This window comes from Falco punctatus (assembly GCF_963210335.1).
Source record: "Falco punctatus genome assembly, chromosome: 11".
Lineage (NCBI taxonomy): Eukaryota > Metazoa > Chordata > Aves > Falconiformes > Falconidae > Falco > Falco punctatus.
The window spans coordinates 27825973-27842383 of record NC_137591.1 but is presented as its reverse complement, the minus strand read 5'-3'; the positions used below and the strand labels follow the sequence as shown (position 1 = coordinate 27842383).

The following is a 16411-nucleotide window of genomic DNA, read 5'->3' as shown; positions in this document are numbered from 1 at the left end:
AGGCTTGACAGCTGGTTGCCTGGTTCAAGGCCAGGGCTGAGCATTCGGAAATCTGACTTTGTCTTGGCTGGGCCAAGGGTAGTTTGACCCTTAAAACACAGGCTGGATATGGACTGGAAGAGGTGCCATCTGGAGGGTATGATTTGGTGGTCAGCATCTCTGATGACTGGACTCCATGGCCCGTCCAGCGGGGACGTGAAAAACACAAATCTGTGCCTCGTGCTTCCCATGCCATGGATAGGAGCAGAGAGGACCTGCTAACAACAGCAGGGTGGTTATCCATCCCATTTCAGACTCCCTGAGGTTACAGACCACTTCTTTGTGTGTCTGGAATCTCTTCTGCTTAGTAGAAAAGGAGCCTTCTGGCATCCCATGGGAGAGGAGAAACCTGGTTTCTCTTCCAGGTTCTGCTCCATCACTGCTGCATGACCTGGGGCAACTTGTGTTGCTGCTGTGGTGGAACCTCTTGTGTGGGGATAAGGTGGCTGTCCTTCTCTGACAGCAACCAAAAATAAGTTGAAGAGTGAGGATGAAGGGTTAATGGTATTAATTCCCATTGCTTATGAAGCAGTGCCAATTATTAGATCTTATTTCTTGATATCAAGCTTAATTTTTGTCCGTCCTTAATTACTTCCCAATTTTCCCAGCTGTTTCCTGAGAGCTGCACCTTTTCATTACTCTGTGCCTCTTCATCTGTATGACTTATGTACCTGCCCTAAAATCAAGACTTTAATAAGATTAAATTCCTATTTAAACTCCCATATGAATATACGCACTATACCTCTCTCTAGGAAGAAGACATTGAATTGAAGGGACAAGGGAAATGTGCGTGGCCTTTCAAAGGGTTTCTAAGTAGAAGGCTGGGTGAGAGGAGTGGGATCAGACAGTCCTGCTGCATGTGGAGACGTGCTCCCGTCTGGGGGATCTGCCTGGGCTGGGTGGGCGTCCGTAGTCTGGGGCACCCTGCCTGTTCCGCCCGGGAGCGGCAATGGATCTGTGATGGGGAGCTGACCCCAAGGAAACTCGCTGCTGCTGGGGCTGCCAGAAATGTTGGAATCCAGGTTTTGCAACTGCTTTGAAGCATGTAGAACTTTCATCCTGTTGATTTTGCTCCTTCCTCTAAATATTTTATTTTAAGATGTTAAATTTCTTTTGCTTATTTTGTTGTTCGTGTCCGTCCCCCGTCCGTGTCCCCCCCCCCCCCCCCCCCAACTAAATTATAATGAGGCTTCCAGCGGGATTTAAAAATATATAAAAAACTCACATAAAACCCCCCTGCAGAAATTATTTCCCCCCTTTTTTTCTTTCCAGTGCAATCCGTTCTGCATAATAGCTCTTTGTCTCGCTGGCAGATAGGCATGGGGGAGGCCGGGAATCGGCGGTGAGGCAGCGGTGGCGTACAGAAGAGTTTCGTGCCATCCTTGGTCAAATGGCACAAACAAAGTTCCCCTCAGGGGGCAACTGCAAACTGTGCACCCCCAAGCCCTGGGCAGCGTGTGGGCTTTGTGCCCTGAGTACCATCCTGCCTGGTTTGAGCTGGGGCTCAGATGAGCTCACCTCACCCAGCGTCCCTGCCATGAGACAGGTATAATAAAGCAAGAGAATCTTTACACTCCGCGATTTCATTCCACGGATCAAAGATCAAAGCAGAGGAATACACAGTGACCATAAAATTAACTGCTTTTTCAATTTTACAACGCTTTCGGTGATAAAGAATCATATAAATTTAATATTAATTAAACACTTAGCTTTTAACCTCCTCCTGCATCTACTTTTGGCTCCTTGTTGGGGAAAAATTAATTGGGCATCTTAAATCTTGCGTTACTAAATGCTTTGACAGGGGGTTTCAAAAGCACTTAGAATTCGAGCAAAATGTATTTGCACCATTCGTCCTTCCACTCACCTAATTGAAAATCTTAGAGGGGAAAGAGAGGGGGCAGGGAAGAGGAAAGAAAAAAAGTACTGTTTTATGGGTTTGTTTCTTAAATGGGGAAAAAAAGGGGGGGGGGGGGGAAGGAAAAAGGCATAACTTATAGCTGCTCTTATGGTCTCGGCTTTAATTCAATCCCCGTCACACTTAACACCTTGCAAAATGGCAGCGATTGATCTTCTATTACAGATGGCCTATCGATTGGGAGCCGGGGTGCTGGCTGCTCCCGTGCCATCAGCGTCTCGTGCGCTTCCCTCCGCCTCCAAATTCTCCTCTGAAAAAACCTGTCCGTGTCGTGCATTGGTTGTGCGGGGAAGATATAAACATCAGTGCATGTCTCTCCCTGCCTACCGGTATGGTAATGTATATTATTAGCTTCCCGACCATTGAAACACAGCTGCCTTTGGGGTAGAGCCCAGCAAGTGGCTTTTTAGTGGCAAACAGCAACACTTCATGAATGTGTGAGGAAGGAATTGCAAAATACTACCCTCGCGATCCAAACCGGAAAGATTCAGTGGGAGGAAAGCTCTTGGAAATCAGTAATGTTGCAAAAGACCTAAGGAGCACAGCGGAGAGCAAATTAGATGTGTTACTTGCAGTGTGGTTTGGCAAAAAGGGTAGCAGTGGGCTTTCTGGGCTGCAGAGGCCACACTTGATAGAGCAGGAGAGGTCTTAGTTCCTTTTCCTAACTGGGTATGGCATGTGTCTTCAGACATCTTATTAATGCAACGATACTGGTGAAATAAAGGGAGTTTCAGGAACTCCAGATGTATGGGATCGGGGCTACGGAGTTACAGGGAGAAATTCTCCCTTCGTGGTGGAGCCTCATTAATTTCCATGGCAGACCAGGAGACCCACCAGCAGGCACTCTCTGAGGGGATATTGGGTAGGAAACACCTGGATTGAGAGAAACTTAAGAAAATAAATGAACAAGCGACTCCAGGGTGCTGAGTAGAAGCCCGTTAGATGAACGGCATTTTACCTGTTTGTGCCATTTCTTTGCACAGCACCGGAGTTCATGGGATCTTTTGTAAAAGCAAAGGAGCAACAGCAGCAGACCTTTTACAGGCTTCTGTCTTGTGCTCCTGGCTGCACATTACCAAGAGCAGGTCTCTCTGAGCATGCGTTAATGGAGCTGTGCAAGCATGGTGGAAGTACCTTGATGGTGAGCCCAGTAAATTAGAGGCTCCCCTAAACCAGCGTGGATGTCATCCGGGGCTAAACTTCTGGATCAGGATTTCTCAGCAGCATGGAATGAATGATTAATTGTCTGGTTAGTCCTCTATTTTGGATTCTTGGTCTGAGTTTGAATTCAGACTTTCGCATTGTTTTTGGGGGTGATAAAAGATTTTTTTTTTCATTTTTTTTTCCCCCAAAAAAGAAGCTCCTTCTTGCTGAGTTCAGGGAGCAAGTATTGCTGCTTTGCTTCTCCCTGGGTGAACTGATGAGAGGTGTGGGTGTCAGATGGTGGGGAACTATTGAATGGGTTACACAGGGCTGTCCCTGGACTAGGAACTGGGTGGTGAAATTCAGGATGGACAAGGGATGAATTGAAAAGTGAGGCCAGAAACAGGGTCTGAATAGCATTGCTGGGGATTATGCTGCAGGGGGGCAAAAGCTGTAAGGGGCTGAGATATTTTGCAGCACGCTGTGTGGCTGGTGCTGTTTTAACATACCTGCTTTTCTATTTCAAGCTTCCGATTCTTTGTAAGCTTCATTTTAAACTGGGGAAATTGGGAGAAGTGCAATAGCCTGGTGCAGATGATCGCGGACAAATTCCAGGAGGCTTTTCTGTTGGTTTGTTTTCTTTTTTTAATTTCTTTGAGGGTTTCCCCATCCCATTCTTGGCTTGTTGACCACTTCTATTTTTAAGAGGGGATCTCATCCTTGATGCTGTCCCTGGTGAGGATGCTGAGAACCATCTGGTCCAGCATACCAATTTAAGGACTAATCATTTAAAGAACAGTGTGACATTGTGCCTGAAGTGGGCAAGACTTTTTGTTGGAGTGACACAGCCTCTGTGCACGGCAGCATTCAGGTAACAAGGTAGGGCCAACAGGATCTTTTTTTGTACCATTTTAGGCTTTTTGGCACTGGTCCTTTATGGACAAGTGGTGCCCCATTTTCTCTCTCCCAGGTCATATACCTTGGGAAGCAGGGGCTGCCACCTCTTCCCATGCTGACCCTGGCTCCCTCAGTTCAGCCCTGGGAAAATGAGCTGTGATGTGTGTGTGCACTTTGCCTGTCAGGGTCTCGTTCTTTCCTCAAGGACTAAGGGGCTGACACTTGGATTCCGTGTTTTGATGGATTGATTTCTTTTAAAATCTCTTGGGTTAGATGGAATGATGGGTTGGGTTAATGAAGGACCGGGTAGTGTTGATGCTGCAGTGACTTCACGTGGTCTCTCACGGACAGTGTGTGGGAGTGATGAGGAACCTTCCCACCTTCAGGTGTGTGAATAAATCCCAGGCTCTGCGTATTTTGGATTTGGGACTTGATCCTTACTTGTAGACTGATTGTTGGTGTGCTTAATAAACATGATGCAGGTTGGTATGTGTTCTCAAACAGGACTAGGTGAAGAATGTGCCAATGTCCAAAGACACCTCTGAAGTTTGGTGCTAAGCATCCCGTGTCACCACAGGTGCTTGCTTGCTTCCATCTTCCCCCTAAAAACTACCGATGCTGGGCTAGAGGCTGGCAGTTGCTTAAAGAAAAGGCTTAAGTTACTCCCGGCTCTTTGTATGCAGCTGTGGAAATGCTTTGATATGGCTTATCCTCCAGGATCCATAAGAAAAGTCATTGAGAAACAGCATGACACCAGCGAGGGTTTTCTAAGTAGTCCTTTGTGCTTCAGAGTGTAAGATAATGTTAAGGGGAGGACACGGCGCGGTGCTGCTTGCTGGCCGCCCCCAGCAGCAGCATTAATGAGCGGAGGATAGTGCTGCGGGGCCGTCCTCTGCTTCCCTGTCCCCCATGGCTCCAATTTTAAAGGCTTCCATTTTTTAAGGATTGCCAGCAGCAGGGAAAGGTCTGCTGGGTGAGAGGGTGCCCTCGAGGCATGAGGTAGAGACCCTGCTGTACACTACCGTGGTATAAAGAACATAGAGGGACCCGCCACCATGGCAGAGCTCGTGCCAGGGCTTTGCACGGTCGGAAGGGCAATGCCGTGAAGGAGGTGGGGGTTTGTTGAGACCTCAGAAGATACCGGGAGGGATTGGCACTGAGCTTAAACCAGGGTATTCCTGCTGGTGATGGAGGAGCTTTACCTGTTTATACCAGCTGGGACTCGTCTTGTTTTTCTGCCTCACGCCTGCAGCTGTGTGCAGGGCAGCGAGCGTGGAGCTGCTGGGTTTGGCTTGGGTTTAAACCACTTTGGTAATGTTCCTGGATTGCCCAAGTCTTGCTCTTGGGAGAAGCTGTTAAGCCTCATCCCTAGCCAGGTTTGAAAAGCAGACTTGGGGTCTTGAACGGCTGAAATACTTTTTCAAATGTTGGTGGTTCTTCAAGGATCTTACTTCTCAAACAGGTGTGCAGAGTACGTGCCTACATTGTGCCCTTGTGCATGTGCAGCTTGGGGTGGGTGTAACTCAGGCCTCAACAAAATGATTTCATGCTTTAATGAAACTTAGAAAATTCAGATCTGGGTAAGAAGGGATGTTTCAACTTTGGTTGGTGCCTGAAGCAAAGCAACTTTGGGTGAGGATTGCTACATTGCTAAAGAGGCCTTGAGTAGTATAGGCGACGGGGAGGGGATGTTCAGGGCACCTTTGCAGATGCAAGGGGTGTTACAGTAGTATTTTTTTAAAAAAGTCCAAAACCTCTTGAATGCTGTGGTGGGAGCAGCACGTAGACCAAGCTTGAACCTTCTTGGCAAGGTGATCCCACGGCGTACAGACCACCTGGTATGAGTGTTTGAAAATGGGGTGCCGTTCACCCCACCAGCCTTTACCCTGTGGGGAACCTGCTGTCCTGGCAAAGCTCTCCTGACTCAGCATACTGCCAGACCTTTTTATTTTATTTTTTTTCGGGGGGGGGGGGGGGGGGGGGCTATAATGAATCCTGAATTATTGGTTTTCTCCCTGCTGTGTTGAGGCTCTCAGCAGTGCGGCGCAGCAAGGGCCTGAAGGCGGATACGGTTCAGTACCGGTCACTTTGCCAGCACTGGCAGGAGGAAGAAAGTGTTTGAATTTGGGTCAGTCACTCACTAGTGCTCCTTGGGGAGGCTCTGGTTTCTTGTTTGTACGAGAATGGGATCGCCTGGTTATGTTCAGAAGGGCTTGGGAAACGTGCGGGAGCTCTTGTTACCTGCTCCAGCCATGGAAAATTAACTCTGTGCGTGCAGTTTGCTCTGGGGAACTTTGCAGTCTTTTGCTCTTAATTCATAGTATTTTCTCTAGCTTCTCCCTCTAGTCCCTTTTCTGTAAAAGTAAGTGAAAGGAAAAAAGAAGGCAGGCAGCAGAGATGAGAAAGTGGCTGCAAAAGGGCCAGTCCACCAACGAGGGGCACAGACCTGCTTGTGAAGCCCTCGGTCCCACCGAGAGCAGGATTGGAGCGTAACCGAGCCAGGACCGGCAGCGCCTGCCTGTGCTGCTGCCTGCTGCTTAGGGGCGCTTCATTCCTGCCTGGTGAGAGGGTGCACACTCCTTGGCCAGCTGGGGCTATTCTGCCCTGAAAGGGGAGTTGAAACTGGCCTTGACCCAGCACCGGCAGCACCTCCAGCCCTACCTGTGGTGGGGCTGCCTGCACCCTACCCCTGCGCCTTCCTCCTTGGCTGTGCTGCACCCCCATCCCCATCGACCCGAGGCCCATTTCTCCTTGGCCCCAGTGCATGGGGCGTCGGGTCCCTGTCATTTTCCTGTGCCTTTGTAGGGTGCAGAAAGCTCTGTGCTGCAGCTGGGCACACTGAGAGGGAAGGACGCCCTACCACCCTGCTTGGGCAAAGCTTCATCCCTGGCTTGTGGGGACATCGGTGTTGGCCTCCCATCTGACGCCCACCCCCTCTCGGGCTCTCCTTCCTGCCATCGGAAGGAGGGAAAGAAAAGGAGGAACAACCATATGAAAAAAATGTTAATTTATTAATCATGGAATATATAGCAGTTCATCTGAAATGCTGTTGCTATGCCAACACCCTGGGAGTTTATTTTCTTAATCCAGGAGCGAAGCGTTTGGTCCCCCGCTCTCCTGCTGAGCTATTTGAATATGTTGCTGCTGCCGCCATATCTGTTTAAAAGGGGGAAGGAGGGAAAAAGGGAGAAAAAAAAATAAAGTAGGCTAAACCACCAAAGCAGTCAGATGCAAAGCAGTAAGAAGCCTTTCTCAGTATGACTTAGTAAAAATGACACAAATTAATATACTCTACTTAAACCAGACCAAGATTAATGCTTCTCTTTCAGAGCAGCTTAGTCCAACTGTCACTTGACAAGCGTTCGTCGGACAAAATCAACACTAATCAACATTTATTCCTCTCTTGCCCTTGGGTCTGAGGAGCGTAGAGCGGGCTGCGCCATTCTCCGGCTCGTCTCGCCACGCTTTTCACCCTCCATCCAGCTTCGCCATATATCACCCTTCCTCTCTGTGCTTCTGCTTGTACGGATCCACACGCTCAGCTATCAGGCCACATTAGAGGCATGATAGATTTTCTGTTTTAATTTACATCTATTATATTACAACATAACAGATCTTGATTCAGTGGAGACCAGTGTCTCCTATAGCCAGACTCTTTGGGAAAAATTCTGCACTAACTTCTTAAGGCTGGTTGGCAAGTGGCTTTGGATAGACTCTCCTTCTCCCTCCTCTCGCCTCCGAGTGCTGAGCAAAGGTGTTGTGGTGCACCTTGCTCGGGGAAACCTTCGCTTGTCTTGGTTGGCTTGCTGTGGAGCTGGGAGGTGATGGCTTTGGAGGAGACGGGCTGTCAAGCACTGCCTGCCGCTGCGGGCTGGATGCCAGGCTGCTTTGTAACTGAAGCCTGAAGGAGACCTTGCCCTGCCGTGTGGTGCTGCCCTGTGCCCTAGACCCCGTAATGGGGCAGAGGGGAGAAGGATCGGAAGGATCGAAACCAGACGTTGAAGTTGGGAGAATGAGGTCCCAACATCTGTAGGGCATCTTCCCATTTCTTGCGCAGGGGTGCTGAGGCCATAAGTGTCTGGCACACATAGGGTGGCAGGGTTTTGCTAATATTCATGGTTCGTTGCTGGTGGCCAGGGTACTGGTTCCTGCTGACTTTGCAGCTGGGGAGAGGTAGGTCTGATCTAAGGTCTGCCTGGCAGATTTCTCAGGAAATCTGTGCTCCGGCTGACTTTCCCTTTGAGCATTAGATCTATCTTGTCTGGTTGTCCAGAGGGTCTGTGGGGAACAGAAAAAGGTAGAAGAGTGGAAGAAACTGGAGCATGTTTTGTTCTTTCCTCTCCGATGAGCGGAAAACTGGTGAAGGTCATGATGCTGCTGCACCCAGCTCGGTGAGTTTGAAGAGCTCTTCCTGTCCTTGCAACCTTGGGTTATTAAAATGGGAGGGAAGGGAATCCCTCCTCCACCTTCTTCGTTTTCCAATTTGTGTTTCAGTGGTTTTTTTCCCCGATTTACCTGGCAGAGCACTCGCTCTCTTTGGCATTTGGATGATCTTTATCTGACTTTTTTCCAGTGCCACAGATAGGTGTGTAAGCTCGAACAAGGCTTTGTCTTACAGTCTCCTAGGTGGGAGTGCACAGGAGTAAGGCTTTTGGGCAGACTAACATCAAGGTGGTAGTTGTGGTTATTGTTCTCCTTTGTCCAAAGAGGACAGCATACATACTCTTTGTTTTGCAGACTGAAGGAGTAAAGGTAAACCCAAAAGCCAGGTAAGAATTTGCAATATTCAAGCAATCCCTTCTTCAGCTTGTGTAAGTGTAAATCCATCGGGGGAGGTGGTAGACTCACCTTTGTGATGGGTGTCCAAGCACAGGTTAGAAGAATACCCATCAAGGATGCTCTTATTCCAGTGTTGGAGAAGGGGTCATTATGTATGTGTCTGCCCCCATCCTTCTGCTGCTGATTTGGGGTGTGAGAGGCCAGTCTGCCGTTGGGTCTCCCAATACAAGGTTGGTGCTGATGTGGTTAGTGTTGATTCTGCTCCTGCCAGTTGTGGCTATGAGACCAAGGTTCCACTATATTGGGATGATGTTAGGGATAGCCGTAAGTCCAGTGATTGCTTTCAAGGGTTCCTTGCCCCTGGCGGTCCAGCACATGATGATCCCATTGCTATTCTGAACTTGTCTCCATAGCATGCTGTGGATGATGGATTGGTGGTCCCCGGGGTGGCATCCAGTTAGAAAGTTGCAGTCAGTCGCTCAGGTCAAAGCACAGCTGGGTGATTTTGCTGGGAATGCCCTGGCCCTCTTCTGCCATAGGTCCTTTATGTTCGTCTTGCTAAATCTAGTTTGGGAAGTTGTAATTCCTTCTTTCATCCTGGGAACACTTAGGTCTGTGAAAGCCGTGACGCAGAGGCTTTTGCTGCCCTTCTGTGCCGTCATGGCCTCCATCGCGTTGCGCAGAGGCTGCCGGCTGCCAAAGTACCAAGAGCGAGCTTGTTCCCAGCCCGGGTGGGCCGTAGGCTGGGCTTGGGGAGCTGGTGGGGTCTCTCTCTGCCTTTCCCTCTCTCTCTCTGCTGGTGTGAATGAAGATTTGATTAATGCGGGCACTTTAGCACAAGTGCCATTTTCCAGGCTGTAGCTCTTGGCACGGGGAGCGCTGCCGGACCGGAGCAGAGGAGAACTGCAGGCAGCGTCTGCGTGCCTGCGCACGCCAGGCGCTTTACGGTGTGCCGGGAGGGGAGCGCCTTGCTTCCCTCCCTGCTCCTTGTTGCTCAACAGTAAAGTAAATGACGCTTGGTATAACTTTGCACTTACGGAACTGCAACTCAATTTAAAAACAACCCCAAACTCCAGGAACAGGAGGGGCTCTGTAGCGAGCTCATCTCTGCAAACCCACCTCGTTAATTTTAATGGTGGGAGAAATTCTCCAGCTGGAGAGGCGAGGCAGAGATGCTGAAGTTGGAGTGCCAGCAGCCCTCGGGTATGGGAGGACAGCAGTAAGTCCCAGCCACTGGGAGACCGTCGGCTGGGGACACACTTCTCTGGGGAGTCCTGGCCCTTTTGATGGCTCATAAATTAGTCAGGCTCCTGCTCCAGCTCCAAACAATGGTCTTGAGCAAAGGCACGGTGGGAGACAGGATACGCGCAGGGGACCACAAGGCTGGGTGGGGACCACTCATTCCAAGGCTGCTCCAGGCTGTGGGGTTTTGCCAGCTCCTCAGGGAGGTTTTTGGAAAGGAGATAACATGCGCAGGAATTAATGCTGTTTGTAAAGCACTTGGAAGATGGAAAGAGCCATAGAAGTGGTGTAATTGATAGAGGCTGGCTAATTCAGCGTTCTGCCTTGACATCGTCTGAGCTGATATATATGTAAGGAAAATCAGCTCCATTAGCACTAGGCAAAATCGTTCCCCTTCCAGTGCTGGGACCAGAGCAACTAGATTTATTTCTCTTAATTGTCTCCAGGAACCAAAGTCCAGATGTTCCTGAGTCTTGAAAGTGACATGTGCCTGAGAGACAGCAAAGCTTTGCAGAGTGTCCTTGCTTTTGACAGATGCCCAACTGCCGCGTCGTTGAGGTGCTGCCGCCTCTGTGGCAGAGGACAGCCCAGGTCAGAGAGATTTCTCCCAGGCAGGGAAATCTGGGGCAAGTGTGATCCATGAGCTCTTAATGAAAGCTCCACAGGTCTGGAGCAAACTGGTTGTTACTGGGAGGAGGGGGCAAGTTTGCCATGGAGATGGCTTTGGGCCAGGATGGCCATGGAAGGGAGCACTTTGCTCAGGTCCTTGGGGAACTGAGGAAGAAGGCATCTCCTTGCTGGTAGTGTATGAAATAGCAACCGAGAGAAAATGTTCCTGCTCCCCCCGGTGGGATACCCAAGGAGGAGATTTGGAGGCAACTAGTATGAAACGAGTGAAAGGCAACTGGTCCTTTCTACCAGGCGTGGATTGGGAACCTTGCTAAACTGAAACTCAGATTCAGGTGCTGAGCGTTGTCCAACCTGGATCTCTTACGTTAGGCCAGATCTGGGCTGTTGTGAACGTCTGCTGCTGCAGTAGTTACCCAGAGCTGTGCTTTTAAATGACATACACTGCAGAAAGCCTTGCTTTTGTTTTGTTTGAGGATCTCGCGTAAGCTGCATCTGTCTAATCCATGCACTCATTTACCTCACTGTGCTGGGAATGGGGTGAAGGAGACCTCCAGCTTTTGCTTTTCTTTTTACTGCTGTAAACCCTTTCTTTAGTTTTCTGTAGCCAAGTCTCAAAGAGTGCTGGTCAGCACTGCCCTCCTGGCCTCTTCTCCCAGGGTGAACTGGGACTGGGCTCCAGAATCCGTATATAGCTCTTGGAGAGGTTTTCTGAGATGCTGGCTGGTTTCTGTCCAGCTTTGGATGTGCTCAGCTCACTGGGAAGCCGGGTTGTTCCCTGCGCCTCAATATGGTGTTGGGGCCTGCCCAAGTCTGAAGGCATTGGCCTTATATGCATAGGAACAGGCAGTTTCTATATAAATGTTTTTATAAGGGCTATAAACTGTGGTGCTTTGGAGTGTGAGCCAACTGCTGCATGCTGAGCTCAGAGGAAACTTCCCTGCGAGCATCTCGTCCGGACCTCCTTCTCCGCCGGGCTTGTTGTGGTGGTATCCGCAAACAGGAGGGGGGTGGCAGGGACAGGGACAGCCAGGGCAAGGCTTGTCCTGCTCCTGCCAGCGCTGGGTGCTGTTGGTGTGGGGAAGCAGCCCTGAAGGAGCCGGGGTGTGAAACCAGCCACCTCTCCTGGAAGGTCTGTGGGTGTCTGTGTGTGCGCACGTACCCACGGCCCTCCAGGGACATCAGCTCGCCCTGGCAGCCAGGGTGACTTCGGAGGCAGCAGATAGCACAGCAGGACTCGATAAGTGACCTTCTCCCAGGTCACTGCGTGCCAGGGTCAGCTGCCTGCTTAGCTGCATATCAGGGATGCTTTTTTCTGCTGGTGAAAGAGCAAAGGAGAGATCCCGCTGGAGGAGGGGAGGGCTGGCAGCCGCCACGGACCTGACCCGCTGGGCCGGCTGTGTCTGGAGCTGGTCCAGAGGAGGTGTGGGGGAAGCCGGGGTGGAGGGGAGAGGGAAGAGAGGTGGCTCTGCAGCAATCGGGCTGGTCAGTGCTTCATTTCATGAGCATGAGCTGGCCTCCCAGGGTTTTCTGTGCCTCAGTTTCCCCAACTGTAAAGCCAGTGATCTTGCAAGCCATCTTACCCTTCTTTTGGTGCAAAACACTGTTGGGCCTTGATTGAAAGGTGCCGAGGGGGCCTATGCAACACATAAGGAATGAGTGACGGGCTAGATAGAAAGGCTAGTTGCCAGGGCTGACTTTTTCACGATGGGGCTGTAAAGCCATGGCTGGAGCAGATCTCCCTGCAGCAGGCAGTCCGACCCATCTGTGTTTAATGGGGACCACACAACATGGCAGCTGGCCCCAGGCCCGGAGATATCTTTGTAACTTAATAGCGCCCTGCAGAGACAAACAGCACTATAAAGGGGGTACAGATTTTTTTTAAAAGGTATTTAGGCGCCTGGGGCTACAGAGAGGGGTCCTGCAGACTGTTTAAAAGCTGCATGCTGCCCACCTTGGTCGACTGTCCTTATATATTCCCCAGCCAGCAGGATCATGTTCCTCCAGTGAGTGCCTGACTGGAGGCTGCTGGGATAACAGGTGCTCTTCTCTGCTGGGGCCTGCCCTCCGGGCAGGGGTGCCTCAGCCCCGAAAGGTCTCCAAAATCTGGGTCAAAGTGACTTGGGAGCCCGCGATCTAGGGTTTCCAGCAGGACGGGCGCGCCGAGTCACAAGGGCTCCTTCCTTGTCTGATGATCTTGCCTAAGACGTGCTGGGGCCTCGCTGACCCTGCACAAGGCCTTCTCTGTGGCAAGCATCCTACGTCTGATCTTGGAAAAATGGGGTGATACAAGGCGATCTGCCAGGGACAGTGCTCAAGGCCGTGTATTTCTCCTTTTTGATAAAACAGGGCAGGGGGACAGGCCTTCCCCAGCGGAGGGGCTCTGTGGAAGGGGTTTGATACAACTCCTCTAAGTGTGCTTGGGGTTTGCAGGGGAACCTGGCTCTGACCGGTGGCCCAGCACAGCTGCTGTGGGCCATGTCCCCGGAGTCTGGAGGGGGTGGTGCTAGGGGGGAGCTGGAAGGAGACCTGCCCAGCCTGCCAGGTGGAGATGTGGGGAGTACTGGGGCTGGGAGCCACAGGGGCATCCATCAACCTGCCCAGCTGGCTGCTGGAGAGGCGTCAGAAGGCAACAGCTTTCTGTCGCTGCTGACCTGGGCTGGGGTTGAACTTCTGACCCAGAGATAAAAGCCTTTCCCCTCCCTCCCTGGCTCCGGTGCCCTTTTCCTCGAATTGCCCAGGCTTTCCCGCCTGCATCCAGCCAGGCTCACAATGGAGAAAGGTCATTTACTGTGCTGCTGCCCTTCTGCATCCCATTCCCCTTGGTACCTTCACCATGAGGCCAGCTGGCTCCACCAAAAGCCTACCTGCCTCATGCTTTCCTTCTTCATCCTCTGCTTGCCTTGGCTTTAGCTCTCAGCCCACAGAAGCGTGCCAGTGGATGTGGTATGCCAAGGTGAAAGGAGAAGGGCTGGCGGCCCTTTGGTGGGAGCTTTTGGAGAGCCCTGATGGATGATGTAGCTGTGCTTTCACCAGCCTTCCATGCCGCAGAAGCAACTTAACGAAATTCATGTGGGATTTTGGGTTTCACTGGGTCCCCAGAGCCCACAGAGCTGGAGGGTCTTGGGCATGGAGATGAGGGAGGTCTCCCCATGCTTCCCCTCCCTCCTCACCCCACAGAATAGAGAGCTGAGCTGGGGAGGGAGTAACAGGGTCCATGCAAACACATTAACGTCTGCCGCTGATTTTGTGATTGGAAACGAAGCAACAAAGGGAGGTGGTGCAGCGTGAGGATGGTTTAACCTTGATAAAACAGTGATTTCACCAAGGATGATGTTCTCCCATCTATCTTCATCCATCAAGGCGCTGCTGAAATATGCTGATGAAGCCTGTGGATAGGAGTACAGTGCAGTTAAATGGGGCGTTGCAAACGCTCTCTGTACCCCCGTGACAAGGTGGCGTTACTTACTGTCCAAATTTAGTACAAGGAACAGCACAAACCGCTGCCTTTTGCTCTGTGGGCTGGGGTGGGATGCAGCCAGGGCTGCGTCCCCTCTTCAGAGAGTCGGAGATGGTAGTGGCATCTCAGCACATCGCTTAATTTTCCGCTTTTCTTTAGTGCCACTGAGAGTCACGAGTCCAGAAGCAGTAAATGAATTCAACTTCACTATACAAATGCCTTCCCCTCCTTAGCAGAGGGAGAAATCGGTCATGAAAGATGCCAGGTTTGCAGGTAAGGCGATGGTCCTATTGACTTCGGTTGAACATCGGCTGGAGGGTCTGGTCCGCGGGGGAGTCGGGAATTCCCAGGGCTTTGCTGTTTGTTTGGCTGCCGCGCGTTTTGCCTGTGTGCGCTGTGTTGGAGTAGCAGCAATTAAGCTTTATTTATATGGGGTTTCCCAGCTTGCAGGGTGGGAAGTGATGGTACGTGGGTGTGAGCGCTGCGTGTGAACTTCTCCTCAAGTTTGGGGATTAGCAGCACGGGCCGAGTGCCACAGTCTTTTTTGGTCAGGTATCCGAAGGCGGTTTACCGGCTGCACGCGAGTATAAATGTCCATAGGTCAGTGGTAAACCGAGCCCTGTAACCCAAGCTGCTGTTGTACCCGATCCTGCTGGGATCAGTGGCATTCTGCTGGGGCTATGGCATTGCACGTGGCCCCAGCGCTTCTAGTCTGAATTTCAGCAATGGTGTTCCCCATATCTGAGCTGGGCTGTGCCCATGCCAGGGCAAGCTGGGATCGCCTCACCTTGGGAAGGAGCAAGGTGGAGCTGGCAGGGAGAGTCACTCTGTTCCTGCCATGCTGTAAGAGCTTCAGGGAAATAAAAAACTGGGCATTGCTGGTGGCATGGGCCCATCCTGACCCTGGGAGGAACTGGGGGTTCAGAGTCCTCTCTGAGTGCAGGCACAGCTCAGCTCCAGCCAACTCTTCCTCTTGCAACTGGGTTTATGTTTCTGGTTTGTCTTTCGCAGAGCTGGTAAGGTGTGCATGTTACCTCCAGGCCGCCTTCTAGACTTCTGCTTGCAACAAGGTAAACCTATCTGCAAATCTTCTGCAGTCAGCGGGGCTCTGACATGGCTCCAAAGCTCTCCTCCATAAATAACTCGGATGGGGAGGTGCCTCCTTACAGACAAGGTGTGTGGTGCAGCCTGGGTAGCTCGCTCCAGACCCGGAGAGGGTAGCTGTTGAAGGACATGCTGCCCAGCTCAGCGCAAGGGCACATAACCTGCTAATGAGCGGGACAGAAAGCCTGATCAGAGGCTGCCACCCACTTTGATTTGGGGACCAGAGTGCTGTGTTTTTATGCCTTCAGAGCTCTGTCCATCTTCAGTCTTCTGGGCACCCTGGTGCCCCTGCTCCGTGCCAGCCCTTGGACCACTGTTTGGACTCTCAGTTGTTACTTGAGATGCTGCTCAACTACACTGAGACCATCTTCAGCAAGACCACCTCCAGGCATAGGCAACAACATAGACACAGCACAAACTTACAGCCCACAGGTCTTCTCTGTCCTACCAGCAAACTCAGTGCTTACTGGTGGCTCAAACTTTATAATGGCTTCCCTCCTGCTCAGGCATCTCGTGGGACACCTTGCGAGCCGGGGGGTTGGAGTGATGGGCTGGTGCAGGGCATGGGCTTATCAGCTTATAGTGAGGCCGTTTCTTCCCCCTCTCAGCCTCTTATGTTCCCATTCTCCCGTTGCTGCTTCCACTCCTGATGCATTCAGGAGCATTTGGAGGGGGGGGGGGGGGGAAGTTGACAAAAGAAATGAATTATGCATAAGGAATTAATTTCCTTGATGAATAGGGACTTACAAACTCAATTGCCGTTTGCTTTCAAGGGATGCTTGGGGGAATGGGAGGAGGGAATAAAAGCAGAGGATGGAGCGGAGGGTGAACGGCCGAGCCTGGAAGTGTTCCTGGCCTTTGAGTGGACTTTGAGAAAAAGCCCTGGGTCATTTAAACCATGTGATGGGTGCCATATTCCCATCAATGTGTGGGGTTCTTTGCAGGGGTGAAAATCACAGTGGTGAAGATGCAGCAAATCTAGCAGTGCATCTGTGAATGAGTGCCATCCTTTGCTCAGAATAGGAGGAGAAAAGGCCAGATGAGGATTCGGCTATTTTAATAGTTGGGGAAGCTGTGGCAGGCCAGGGGCCGGTACAGAAGTAGTGCTCGGGGCGCTCATGCTCCAGAAGTTTGTCTTTTTTTCCCTTGTGTGCCCTTCCCTCCTGCATGCTGCTGTGCCCTGGGAGCAGAGCCAACAACTGGGA

General features: G+C 51.2%; 1 protein-coding gene across 4 annotated transcripts in view; it reads left to right on the top strand.

The window, feature by feature from the left end:
- Positions 1–16411, top strand: part of PBX1 (PBX homeobox 1) — a 133400-nt gene that overhangs the window by 33904 nt on the left and 83085 nt on the right. Inside the window, exon 1 of one of the 4 annotated variants that reach the window (XM_080407432.1) lies at positions 6005–16411. This exon is cut by the window's right edge and continues 22231 nt beyond it. The exons of the other annotated variants lie outside the window; for them this stretch is intronic. The gene's annotated coding sequence lies outside the window, so the exon portion shown is untranslated. Of the gene's footprint in view, positions 1–6004 lie in introns of those variants that run through there. 4 annotated transcript variants of the gene reach the window in all.